We start from the raw sequence: 14,128 nt of genomic DNA on the forward strand, positions 1-14,128 counted from the left end.
AACTCCAAAGGAGTCTCATTTGAGCATAGATTCTAGCATTTCAAAGCCTACATCCTCTTATCTTGCTCAAATTCCAACACAATTGATAAAGTTCCCACCCAAGAAGGACATACCTAAAACCAAAGATAAGGCATTAACACTACAATTAAAGCTCTTTGGTAGATCAATGTTTGAATAGTGTGGTGCCTTACGCCTTTAAAGGATTATGTTCTTTTTGAGATGATCTCCACTACCAGCGCAAGGGTAAGTTCAACGACTCCATAATAAGATCGACAAGCCAGGGCACTTTTCTCCCATTGGGTTTTTTCCCCTCGGCTATATTCGGTGTTTGGCACCAATGGTAAATTTTATTTTTTTTCTTTTCTTTTTTTTGTGTTTGTTAATAAAAATTTTACAGAGATCCTCGCTAAAACAAGAGCATCAAACATGCCCCACTAGTCCACCTACCTTGCACACAAATTAGGAAGGGGGGAGACATGCTACGCCTACAAAGATCAAGGAGGAGCAATCTGCACCAAAATCAGCAATGCATCAATGTAAACGAACAACATCAACAGAGCACTACAACAGGTGTATTCAAATCTTAATCTCTACTTCTTTTTGTGCTCTTATCTTTCGAATATATGGTTTGCATGTTCACACAATATTGGCTGGTTTGAGTTTTTGATTAGTTGTTAAAATATGGTGAGTGAATTCTAGAGTCTTAGAAGACTTAGTAAAAGATATTTCTATCTAAAGACAGTGTAGGATATATACCAATGGAGTATGCCAAGTACTTATGTTTTCAAGGTATATTAGTTATCCCTAGTGGTAGTTACCTCTTAGATATGAGCTAGGTGCTAGGAGTCATAAAAATTTATGAGAATATACCCTAAAAAATATATATATATACAAAGTGAATTGAGACATGAAGTGTCTACTGCCATGTGAAATGCTTGGTAGGACCTGAGGTTGTCTTAGCACCTTGGGGCCGATGCCTTGGTTTCCATGGGGTGAACACTGATGTCTAAAAACTTCAGAAGAAGAACTTTGAGGAATCTATCGCCTTGATAGATGTTGGTAGGACTCGGGGGTACACTATGGGCCCTCAAGACCGATGCTTTCATCTTCAAGGGGTACTCCTTAGGTCATAACAGAAAGAAAAAGGGTCTGTCGCCCTTGAGATACTTAGCGGTCTTTAGATTCTCTTGGCGGAGGTCTCTTGGCCATTGCTTGGGTCTCTTTGGGATAGAACCTTAATCTTCATCAACTTCTACACACATATCAAAAAAAAATTGAGAGTTCCAATCACCTTTGCTCATATTTAGGAGTAGGTATGCCATTTAGGAGTAACTTACATACTGGTAGGACATTGAGACTACGGTCATAACCAGCGGTGTACAAAGCACACTTGCCTTTGCATAGCATTATCTACTACTTAAGTCTCACTTTGACTAGTCTTTACTCACCTATTTTAGTACTAATTAAAACTATAATCAGCCCTGCATTTGTATGCTCACGTGTGAAAATTATCATTGCTGATTTTTCTTTTCTTTTCTTTTCTTTTTCTTTTTCAATAAAAGACTTCAATGTATCAAGTGTTTTTTTGTTGCAGCTCTTGCTACTACCGCGCTCGAGGACGTGCGCAAAATAGGAAGGGGGGAGTGTTGCATGCAAATGAAGATCAATACAAGGATGCAACAAAAAAGATACTTAGGGCTCTTGTAAAGAGTTCCACTTTGTAGATGAATGTGGGAGAGGGCTTCACAATAATCCCACATGGGAACTTTTGAGAGTTCTAGAATTTTTGTATAAAAGGTGGCTCATTTGAGAGCATGGACACATTGGGCAAACTCATGTTTGAGCTCTCATGAGACTAGCTCTCCCTCTTCTTCCATAGAGGTGCAAGCTCTTCTCTCTCCCCAGCTACATTATTGTAAGTCTATTCTTTTGTTAATGCAATGAGTGATGTTTGTCTCTCTTCTCATGTCTAATCTCTAGTAAGCATGTTTCTTTGTTGTTGATAGCTTCAAGGTGTGTGTGCATGCTAGGAAGTAAGATCTTGAGAATGAAGGATGCTTTGAGCTTGTGTATGCAATAGCTTAGCTTTCTTCTTGTTTGGATGCATGGAATGAGTGGGATGTTGAGTGATTGAGTGTGGCAAGATTGAGCTTGAGTATGTGTCAGTCTATGTCAATAGTAGTAGTATTCCTAGCATTCTCTCCATCATCAAATGGATAAGCTTTTGTGCACCGGTACGGGTTGAATCCCTAGCTCCGAAAGGGATGCAAATCCCATTGGATTGAGCTTAGTGTGGATCATACAACTCTTGCTACAAGTGAGAGAGTTTTTGGTTTTTCAAGAAGGTCAATATGTGTTGCTTCATATTGAAAAGAGACATCTTAAAAATGTTGAGACTAACGTTGTTGTTAAGTTAGCTCCTAGTTTTTATGGTCCTTTTCAAATTTATGATCTAGTATATATGCTTTTACTTCCTTCTCATTGGAGACTAACGTTGAGACTAACGTTGTTGTTAAGTTAGCTCCTAGTTTTTATGGTCCTTTTCAAATTAATGATCTAGTATATATGCTTTTACTTCCTTCTCATTGGAGAATTCATAATTCTTTTTATATCAGTCTTTTGAGACCTTATAGGGGACCAATCCCTACACATCCTGTATATGAGGAAGTGCCTAGTCTTGTTGACCAAGTAGAAGAACTTTAACCTTAGGCTATTATTGACCATGAGACCACTACTACTCGCCAATAGGTACTGTGTATAATAGATATCTTTTGACCTTTAAAAATTATCCTCACAAAAATGCTGATGAATGGATGCTTTGAGTGGTTTTTCCACGCTTATCCTGACCTCACCCAATCTTACTTTCAAACATGGGCCAGTTGATATGATGCAACTGAGGAACAGTTTTGCTATGAGGGATGTCACGGTTTGTCCGTCCATCCTTATGTGGTTAATTGGTGATGCCTAATCATCACCACTATGTTCATAGCATGGCACTTGGGTGATTCCGAATATTCCATGTAAAGGGCATATGAAATTAGGGATGCATGAAACTAGGTGTTGAATTTAATACTTATATGTTGTCGTGTACTTTTAGCATTGTGTTGCTAATTTGTAATGTGTTTGAATGGACAACCTTGTGTAGGTTGGTGAGATTGATGGACTTTGTGCTTGTAAGCCGGAATAGCTAGGATACGATGGTGGTAATATGGCATGAGCTATTACCAGGATGGTTCTCACTTTGGTACTTTTGCCATAGTATCTACTATGAGATTTAGTATTATTATTGGCTGCCCCATTTTGATGTACTTGGGTGTGGACCTATTGAGCCGCCCACTTTTGTTATCCTTGGGCATGTATTTTTTTATTTTGCACATGAATTAGCCCTTGGGATTCTTTTTGTAATTCTCCTTTAGTGGTTAGATAGGAACACTTTACCTAAGCGTGTGTTAAAAGCAACCCCCATTTTTGTAAAGGGCAAGCCCATGCATAAGCGTGCATCTATTTTTATCTTATGGGATATTTTTATTAATAAAGCATAAATAATCAAGAGGTGGAAGAAGGCTGACACTTCTTGAGGGGGGATAGATTGCACCCAATACTCTCTCATGTGTTTATTTTATTTATTTTATTTATGCTCTTGCTCATGGGGTAATAGTTGAAGTTTATATTTTAATCCGTTTGAATAGTAAGTGATGTGTCTCCCCAAGATCATATTTCCTATGAAGACATTATTTGAATCTCTCTATGCCCCACATTAAAATCATCTCCTTGACCCCGCATGATAGCTACTACCTCACTTCCTGTAGGAACCAACAAGTACTGCCTTGACATTGATCGTGCTTCAGTTGATACCATTTTCAAATCTTCATCATGTGGACTTAATTGCAACATTTCTCTCATTGTACGAAGTGCACAGGTGTATGGATTATGTTCATACATCATTGTTTGTAACCTTTCAAGCACGGTATGATTTAAAGAAGGCATCCCATGAAGTCTATTATCCAATTCATGCTCTGTATTATACACATATAATTAGGCAAATTTGGGAGCCATATCTTGTGTTTCATCAGGTATTACGGAACCAACACGATGATAGGTAGTTCCATGGATTTGAAAATTGAATACTCCTTCCCCCCTAGTGAACTGATTATCCAAGTGAGCACCTAGTGAAATGAATGCCAAGGCAGAGCATATATTCTGAACCAAAACGATGATAGGTAGTTCCATGGATTCAAAAATTGAATACTCCTCCCCCCTAGTGAATTGATTATCCAAGTGAGCACCCAGTGAGGGTTCAAATTAACCATTGGGTATCTGATAGAGGTCCCTATAGCTTTAGATTGCAATTCGGAGATGGTTTGATACTCCAACCATCCAGTACAGATTTGTTACCCTTTGCTTTATGTAATTTTTGGTGAAATTATGCTAGTAAATCGGTTGTAATCATCACTTAAACACCAGATTAAGTTGTAAAAGGGTAGACACTGCCCTTGAATCTTGAAATTGGATCAAGAGGTAAGACCCCCTTCACATCATCATGAGCACGACACAAGAGATAGCCAAATTTAATGGGGATTTATACATGGCAAACAAAAACCATGTATTTGCTCATGAGGAAAAATTTGTGGGGGCTAGTTGAGAGAAGAGATGAATGACCAGAGGTGAGTGGGAAAAATGACTGGAAGATTAGGAATGAGAAAGCATTAGGACTCATCGCACTCTGTAAGATTCCTCCCCCAACCCCCTTTTGATGTCTAGTATCTTCCCCTGTAATTAATCCCTCTTCAGAAATATAAAAGACTTGTTTCTAACTGTTTTAACCTAGAGAGAGAAAATATTCTAGAGAGAGAATATTCAAAATTTTAATATTGTTGGATAGAAAATTATCTCATCTTATTAAAATAAGTTCCCCTGAAACAGAAATTCAAAAAGATCTTTCCAATGTGCAATTGGAATTAATTGGAAATGAGTATAAAGGACCTTAGCCTAAGGGTCTAGATTTTCAGAAATTTTTAGATTATGGTCCAATTAAGGTTCCTATGGGCCAATAGCATCAATCCATGTGTAGGGAGGAGATAAATCCATTTTGTAAAAGAAGATACCCAAAAATGAGTAAATGCTCACATAAGATGAAAAGTTGAAAATGTACAAGGTTTATTAGTAAAAAACTATGAGCAATATTAAAAATATGAGATATTTTGGGTATCCAAAAATGAGTAAATGCTCACATAAGATGAAGAGTTGAAAATGTACAAGGTTTATTAGTAAAAAACTATGAGCAATATTAAAATGATTCCATTATGACACATATGTAAGGAAGGGGAGTTCTTTAAAGGAGGTGCATATTTCACATAAGATGAAGAGTTGAAAATGTACAAGGTTTATTAGTAAAAAAACTATGAGCAATATTAAAATGATTCCATTATGACACATATGTAAGGAAGGGGAGTTCTTTAAAGGAGGTGCATATTTCACATGCTTGAATGAGTTTTAAACTCATAAAAATTGAGATATTTCATCTCTCCTCTCTCCTCATTCAAGTCTAGTTCCAAAAAGTTAGCTTAACTGACCTAAAAATGGTCAAATATTGACCAAACTGATTTAGAAAATTCTAGAATCAGTTTGTTTGGTTAGGAGCTCAGATTTTCCTATAAATAGAAGCCTCCCCCTTGTTAAAAAATAGATAGTGTTTATGCATCGTTACTCTACTCCACCTAAGCCAAGAACTGTGAATTCATTTAATAATTCACTAGTTTTTGGAGCTTCCCTCTTTCTTCAATCCCCATTAGTGGCTCCATCAACATACTTAACCAATTGATTGGTTGGGGGCCTCTACCGTAAACAAAGAATCAAGCAAATTAAAAGGTAATTAGTAAATATTGTTCTTTTCGATAATTTCTCAATGTTTCTCTCTTCTCAACCCCTCTCAAGCTTGAGAAGCTTAATTGGTATGGTTTTTTTTAATGCTATTGAAGTTAATTGGTGAATAGTAGTGAAGAGTTACATAATTTAATAAATGCTATTGAAGTTAATTTCCATTTATGTTTAAATACTAATGGTTTTTATGTAATTTCTCTCTTTCACTCAAGAAATGGTCATACTCATGACCCATTCTCAATCCAAATCAAGCTTTTCATAAAGCTTTTCCTTAACCCAAGATTAAGCTATGCTTGAGGCCAAATTAATGGCTTTTTTCTATGCTTTTAGTTTAAGTATATTGATGATTGAATCCATTATGGATTAATGATCCAATTAGAGATCATTTTAATTATTTCCTTAATGATAAGCTTTATCCCTTAGAAAAATTGAGATTTATCAGTCATCATAGCAGCGGAGCTATGGCAAAATTTTTATAAAAATTATGCATAAAATAATTTCATTCAAAGCATAAAAAGAGGACTTCCTACCATATTCTAGGAATTATCTTCCTAGATTAATTGTTTTATATTATGCATTATTGATTTTCATGCATAGAGCTATGCATAAAATATTATTATTTTAACATAAAAGTGTTACTTTTATCATATTTGGATTTCATGCATAGAGTTATGCATAAAATATTATTATTTTAACATAAAAGTGTTACTTTTATCATATTTGGATTTCATGCATAGAGGTATGCATAAAAGATTATTATTTTAACATAAAAGTGTTACTTTTATCAAATTTTAATTTTCATGCATAGAAGTATGCATAAAGGATAATTTTTTTTATATTAAAAGTGTTACTTTTATCATTTTTAATTTTCATGCATAGAAGTATGCATAAAGGAAAATTTTTTATATCAAAAGTGTTACTTTAATAATTTTTAATTTTCATGTATAGAAGTATGCATAAAGGAAAATTTTTTATATCAAAAGTGTTACTTTTATCATTTTTAATTTTCATGCATAGAAGTATGCATAAAGGAAAATTTTTATATCAAAAGTGTTACTTTTATCATTTTTAATTTTCATGCAAAGAAGTATGCATAAAGGAAAATTTTTATATCAAAAGTGTTACTTTTATCATTTTTAATTTTCATGCAAAGAAGTATGCATAAAGGAAAATTTTTTATATCAAAAGTGTTACTTTTATCATATTGGATTTCATGCAGAGAGGTATGCATAAAAGTTGATTATTTTATTATAAAAGTGTGACTTTTATCATAATTGAATTTCATGCATAGAGGTATGCATAAAAGTTTATTATTTTATTGTAAGAGTGTTACTTTTATCATATTGGATTTCATGCATATAGGTATGCATAAAAGATATTCTTTTTATACTAAAAGTGTGATTTTTCTCATAAATGGATTTTATGCATAACTTAGATAATTGATTTTAATTTCGAAAGTGTTAGTCTCCTTAAATGGAATTTATGCATAAATAAATGTGTAGAGAAATCTTATATCAAATATAAGAATTCTCTTTTTTTTTAAAAAGATATAAAATGTGATAAGATGTGATAAGAGGTGTATGAGATGTGATAAGATTTGATAAGATGCGTATGGAAAGTGATAGGATGTGATAAGAGGTGTATGAGATATAAAAAGATGTGATAAGATGTGTATGAGATGTGATAAGATTTGATAAGATGCGTATGGAAAGTGATAGGATGTGATAAGAGGTGTATGAGATGTAAAAAGATGTGATAAGATGTGTATGAGATGTGATAGAATGTGTTAAGATGAGTTAGAATGTGTTAAGATGCATATGGGATGTGTTAGGACGAGAATGTGTTAAGATGAGTTAGGATGTGTTAAGATGCATATGGGATGTGTTAGGACGAGAATGTGTTAAGATGCATATGGGATGTGTAACATATAATATGTGTGAATGTGAATGTGGATGTAGATGTGGCTGTATAGATGTGAATGTGGAATGTGGATGTGGATGTATGTATGTATTTGGATGTAGATGTGGATGTATAGATGTGAATGGGAAGGTGGATGTGGATGTATGTGAATGTGGATGTAGATGTGGATGTATAGATGTGAATGTGGAATGTGGATGTGGATGTATGTATGTATGTGGATGTAGATGTGGATGTATAGATGTGAATGGGAATGTGGATGTGGATGTATGTATGTATGTGGATGTGGATGTGGATGTATGAATGAGGACGTGATAGTAGATGTATGCATGTGGATGTGATGTATGGATGTGTATGTATGAATGTGGATGTATAAATGAGGATGTGAAAATGGATGTGTATGTATGAATGTGGATGTATAAATGAGGATGTGGATGTATAAATGAGGATGTGAAAATGGAGGTAAGCATGTAGATGTGGATGTATGGATGTGAATGTGGATGTGGATGTGTATGTATGAATGTGGATATGGGATGTGGATGTATGGATGTGAATGTGAATGTGAAAATGGAGGTAAGCATGTAGATGTGGATGTATGGATGTGAATGTGGATGTGGATGTGTATGTATGAATGTGGATATGGGATGTGGATGTATAAATAAGGATGTGAAAATGGAGGTAAGCATGTAGATGTGGATGTATGGATGTGAATGTGGATGTGGATATGGATGTATGGATGTGAATGTGGATGTGGATGAGGATGTGGATGTGGATGTATGGATGTATGGATGTGAATGTGGATGTGGATGTGGATGTGGATGTATGGATGTGAATGTGGATGTGGATGTGGATGTATGGATGTGGATATGGATGTGAATATATGATATGTGATGTGAAGGAATCTGAAGTGAAGAGATGGAAAATGATGTGATTGGATGAGTACACATATAAATGGAATGTGGAATAAGTAATGTGGATTAATGAGGGAAATGTGGAAAAATGAGAGTTAATATAGAAATTGTATTTGTAAACTGTTTGTAAATGCTGTTTGTAAATGGCTGTTTTATGTCAAGAATGCTGGGAAAGCATTTTGACCGTCTTGTGATTAAGGTCGTGGAGACCTAACTGATAAAGTTGCAACTGCTGAGACGGAGAGTCAATGGAGGACATCTCGCGTAGCAAGGTCGACCGAGATCTTGACCAGCCTCGGTTCGATTAAAATGGTGAGCTTCCGGTACGGTGGATGAGGGACCAAGGAAGCGGCCTATGAGTGAAGCGCTAGGTCACCTGCGAAGGATCCTAGAGGGTGCTGACCATACGGTGCTCGGGCTCTGGGTCGCCTAGGATACCCACACGTGCGTCGAGGAAGATATTGGAACAAGGAGTAAGAGTTGTTTTGTGAAACCGAGCATGGATCTGGTTGCTGACCTTGCTGGTCTTCAATGGATGAGTCCATGGCTCTTTATATGGATCTGTTGGTTGATCTTGCTGATCTTCAACGAGAGTCCATCTTGATTTTTATAAGTGATTATCTTGCCGAGTATTATGGGCTAGGAACTATTAAAAAGGCCCCTGTGTGGACAGGTGGTGAGCGTTCTAGTTGCCAATGATGCCATAGATACTCTGATGAAGGAATGATGGGAAATTATGAATCAACCGGATAAATTGGAAGATTGTGATCAGTGGTACTATGGTTTCATTAAAGGATTGTTTTAAAGTTAGCTGATGCTAAGAAAAAGGCAATTTCATATTGGGTGTGTAAGTGGTGTGGCTAGTTTTATGTTTGCATGAACTTCCGGCTAGGGGGCCTTGCAACTCTTTTCCTTGGTACCCGGGACAAAACCTAACCAAATTCCAAATTGGATCCCATCACTACAGTGGTTGGGCGGTTGGCTAACCCATGGGATCGGATGGGGTTAGGCTGGACTGATGGATCTGTAAATCGAGATTTAATTTCTATTATTACGATAGATGAAGTAAATCCCGGATAGAAGTAAATCCCGGATAGAAATTGTTCTATGGATAGAAATTGTTCTATGGATAGGAATCAACGGCTGTGCCTCTTGATGGGGAAAAAAGCGTTGATCCCAATGATCCAAGTGCAAGTTTCTTCCTTGAATTGACCAAGTACCGTTAAAGGTGCAGTCAGATCAGTTGATCCGTAATGATCTTGACTACGTTAGAGTAAAGAGTTATCCTGGTGGAATCGCCCATGCTTTCTGGGTAAAGGAAGTTTTTCCGGTTTCAGTTTTGGACAAACCGACGGATTAGTCTCTTGTCCGGATATCCGTGGGCGAGGCCCCGAGTGTGGGTCCCTGCCCCGCGCATGAAGTGCTACTTCCGTTGCAGTACCCCGAATCCGTCGCATGGTGGGGACAGGGATCTCACACACTCAGTTTAAATGATGAAATAATTCATCACATCACAGGGATACAATGGGCAAAAGATGCATGGGATGAACTCAATAAATTATTTGGCACTCAAGCAAAAAATTCAAAGATAAATCTGTTAATGCAATTCTACAAACTTGATATGAAGGAAAGTGAACCTTTAATCACACACTTGAACAAATACAAAAGCATCAAGCAACAACTAGAAGCCATTGGCAAGAAGGTAAAAGATGATGAGGCACTAGCAGTGCTTCTGAATAGTGTGGACAAAGGTGAATATAAAAACATTGTAGCAACCTTAAAGAATGTACCTAAATTGAAGCTGCACGAGATAGAAGGAGCTCTACTAGAGCAAGAGACCAAGGTCAAAGAGAAGAAATGGTTGGACTCAACAGCTGGAGAGGAAAAAGCATTCTTCACCTGAGGAGAATTCTCTCACGAGGACAAGGATGAGGAAGAGGCAGAGTAGGAGGAAGGACCTTCACTTGCCACAACTGTGGAAAGCCAAGACACATGGCAAGAGACTGCTATACAGCAAACCCAGTGGAGAAGGAACGACATCGGCAAACTTCATGGAGGCTCCTAAGGAAGTGGAGTCAGATCATCTTTTATGAGAGAGAGAGAGAGACAGAGAGAAACCCCACAACCCAATGTAACCTGATTTGGCTTGACTGCAAATGCATAAGCACTTGATCCAGAGCCAAAATCTTGCAATAAGGACTCTTTTTACGATGATTTTTTATTTTTGAGTTTTTAATGGACTTTTCATAGTCTTTTTTTAATGTTTTTGGATATTTTTAAAGATTTTTAACAAAGATATAATATTTTAAAAAGAAAAGAAAAACATATAAAAATGTGTACGCACAATGCAATTGTGAGTTTTTTTCAAAATTTCCCACTCTCTAGAATCCAATCAGATCGACAATCCGGATTATAAATGGATGATCTAGAAGTCAAACGACTTGAACCAACATGATAATGAACATGAAATCAAATAAAAACACCCATTTACTTGGTTTCTCCACTGTTTCACCTTTCAATGCCAAAGGAAGTAACAAAAAAATAATAGTTGTTCCTCAATAATGGCACCAATGATGTTAATTCACACCCCAAGTTGAAGAATAGGTGCATATAACTGTTATTGGAAACTTATCAATTACCCACATTGAGTTGTGCTCCAAAGTTTGCTTCCATTTTGGAGCTCTCTCTCTCCCTTATCCGCGCTCCCCCATAAGTATGTCATGGACTGTGGTTTCTTTCTCACATGTGATGGCTCACTCTCTCACTCTGTCACACACAAAAGCAAAGAAATGAAAGGCACAATACATAGCCGTGGGGGGTTAGTGTTGTGGTGGTAAATTAAGTGGTTCTCTTTATTAATAAGGCAAGGTAAATATCTAGGCATTTGCCTCAAATAGTGGCACCCGATACTTGTGTGATTTTGGGTGCAAATTACACACCACACTAGATCTCTGTGAGGGTACAAAATCTTGCATTCTCTTGCGTATCACCAATTTCAAATTTTGGTCCCAAAATTTTCAATAATGTTATACTAATATCATCAACATACATTTGAGTAATTGGTTGCTCTTTAGGAATTGGGAACTAGGCTAGTTGCTTGGGTAGCTTCTTGTAACACAATTAAATAAGTTTTCACTTCCAAGTATGTTATCATTAAGTCGAATGGCCAGACAACATAATGCATCCCATGTTTGAAAACAACTAGCAATCATGGGATCATATAGACCACGATTGTGTAATCCAGTAAGAAATTGTGATAACAATTGATGAGCACTCATTCTCTCTCGTTCCTCACATCTTTGATTTAGATGCATCATGTGAGCTATGAACTCACGTATGATCTCATTCTTGTTTTGAGTAATATTGCTCAACTACGTAGTTGCACTCCACTTTGGTCCACTTAAATCCAAAAATAAAAGTTTCTTTTATATTTCAAAGGTCACTTTCTCCGTAGATATATACCACTCTTCCATCTAGAATGAGACAAAATACTTTAACCTTGATGAACTCATCCACTCATCATCGACCATATCACATATTTAAGCAAAAATCAAACATATCACATATTTGAGCAAAAATCTCAAAATGTTTCCTAGGATATATATCTCCTTGAAACTAGTGCATCAATTTTGCCACTTGAGCTCGCTTCTTGATTTGGTTTCCTCTTTAACCTCTTTTGGGCTATAAGGTTATGGATTGATTTGATTTCCTCTTTGACCTCTTTTGGGCTATAAGGTTATGGCTCATTATAGAGGGAGTTCCCTCTCTATGGGGGGAAGTAGACCTTGGAAAGGAAGGTTTCCTAAGAGGTTAGGGTTGTGTGGTCTCTAGATCATGAGTTTTCCTACCATTTTGGTTTGGTAGTTAAACCCACCTATGTCATCATCATCATGATTGTAGATGTGCTAGTGACCATGTAGTACAGGTTCTTGGATTGATTTTTTACAAATATGTTTGTGTGCATAGATCTTGGATGGACACTAAGGTAAGTGTGATTCTTGCTTTGGGTTGTTTTAGCGCTTATAAATTATAAAGAGTTATCATGGAAGACCATGATCCATCCAAGTGTTGGAAGGGCATTAACCCATCCATCTTGAGAGGTAAGGCTCATTAATGGTTGTTCCCATCCATGTCGAGAGGCGGCCTTCTCGATGTGGGGATTTTAATTCCAAAGTGGTTGCCCTCATCCATCCATGGGTAATGGGAATGTAATCCATCAAAGTGGTTGCCCTCCAGGCCATGTGTGGAGGGCATATAACCCATCAAAGTGGTTGCCCGAGAAACCATGTGTGAAGGGCATATAATCCATCAAAGTGGTTGCCCGAGAAACCATGTGTGAAGGGCATATAATCCATCAAAGAGATTTCCTCCATCCATCTAGAGAGGCCAAGGGTGAAGGGCATACATAACCCTAGTCCATCTATAGAGGTTAAGGGTGAAGGGCATACATAACCCTAGTCCATCTAGAGAGGTTAAGGGTGAAGGGAACCCATCAAAGTGGTTACCCCAGTCCATCTAGAAAGGTTAAGGGTGAAGGGAACCCATCAAAGTGGTTACCCCAGTCCATCTAGAAAGGTTAAGGGTGAAGGGCACACACCCATCAAAAAGTGGTTACCCCTATCCATCAAAGTGGTTGTCCTCCTCAAGAGATGTTAAGGGTGAAGGGTGCATCTAACCAATCGAAAGTGGTTACCTCAATTCATCCACAAATGAGCCTCCTGGGCTATAGCACAACGGTAACACTACCTAGATGGCATCTACTTTCAGAGTACCCACCCACTGTGGGCTATAGCACAACGGTAACACTACCTAGATGGCATCTACTTTCAGAGTACCCACCCACAGTACCTAGATGGCATCTACTTTCAGAGTACCCACCCTCGCATCAAAAAATAATAGTTTCCATCCATATAAACAATGACACTATTATGCACACTATTTTGGGAACTAGCACAAGGGCTTGGCCACGTGTGCCGGCTCCTTGTGCGAGCAAGGTGCGGGTCACTAACTAGTATCTTTCTATATATCATAGGTGGTGGCATCAACCGCCACCACGTGGCACGAATTTTAGAGGGTTGGGCCACCTCTGCACGACCGGCTTGCACAGAACCCCACTGCATGCAGAAGAGGTGCCGTCACCTTCTTACTACACCTAATTGCATGCAGAGGTTTCATTAGTCGCCACCTTCTTGCTACGTCTAATTGCATGCAGGTTTGCAGGTGCCGCAAGCGTAGAAGACCTTTGTTTTGAATTGCGCTCCTCCGTACTTGAATGCGCCTCTCCTCTCCTTCACGCTTTGTTGCTTCTGGTCGCCTGCACGTGAGCTGGTAAGTTCCCCACCCCCCCCCCCTCCCTCTCTCAGCCCATGCTGTCTAATTCTTTTTTTGTTTTTCTGCAGGCTCTAAAGTTCCCTATTTAT

Source organism: Cibotium barometz, chromosome 2 (genome assembly GCF_041138505.1).
Source record: "Cibotium barometz isolate CiBa-2024 chromosome 2, ASM4113850v1, whole genome shotgun sequence".
Lineage (NCBI taxonomy): Eukaryota > Viridiplantae > Streptophyta > Polypodiopsida > Cyatheales > Cibotiaceae > Cibotium > Cibotium barometz.